Below are 637 nucleotides of genomic sequence, written 5' to 3'. Positions count from 1 at the left end.
TGTCTAACTCAGTATTTACCTTTCTTTGATGATTATTATATAATTTAACAGTGTTAACGGCTACCTTGATTTATATTATTTGCAACTATTTGTTTCTAGCCGTAATTATTGTGTAATGGAGTGTATCTGGTGGTATTTGAATCTGTTCAACCATGAAGCCTCCATGGTCTAATGGTTATGACACTTGCCTTGACAGCGAGAGATTGCAGGTTCGAGTCCTGCCAGAGGCATTATATTACACAATTTCTTTATACATTTATTTACAGGACAACATTCGTTGAGAGCTATGCTACTGCGAAGCAGCCAATTCATATTCTTGACAGCAATTTGACCTCTGAAAGGTCACTGTTTGTCAAAAAACGACTGCCTAAGACGACTGAAAAGCGGAGTTTCCTTCTTTCGTTCTGCCGGGTAAAATCAATTACTTTAGGCGACGTTTGTGGACTAACCTACTCGTACCAACGTCCGCATGTCGCGCTAGCCTTATCCTACTCTAGGCCTAGACTTGCCAGGATGGTATAGGCCTAGCCTTGAAGGGACGAAGGTCCCAATGAAAAACAACGTCGCTCTTTGATAGCTAACATTGTCTATTTAACATCACAATAATTCATTATTAGACCTATAGTTGTTTTTTGAA

This window comes from Anneissia japonica, unplaced genomic scaffold (genome assembly GCF_011630105.1).
Source record: "Anneissia japonica isolate Jap-2015-1 unplaced genomic scaffold, ASM1163010v1 scaffold287712_len2945570_cov188, whole genome shotgun sequence".
Lineage (NCBI taxonomy): Eukaryota > Metazoa > Echinodermata > Crinoidea > Comatulida > Comatulidae > Anneissia > Anneissia japonica.
This window is presented reverse-complemented; position numbering follows the sequence as displayed.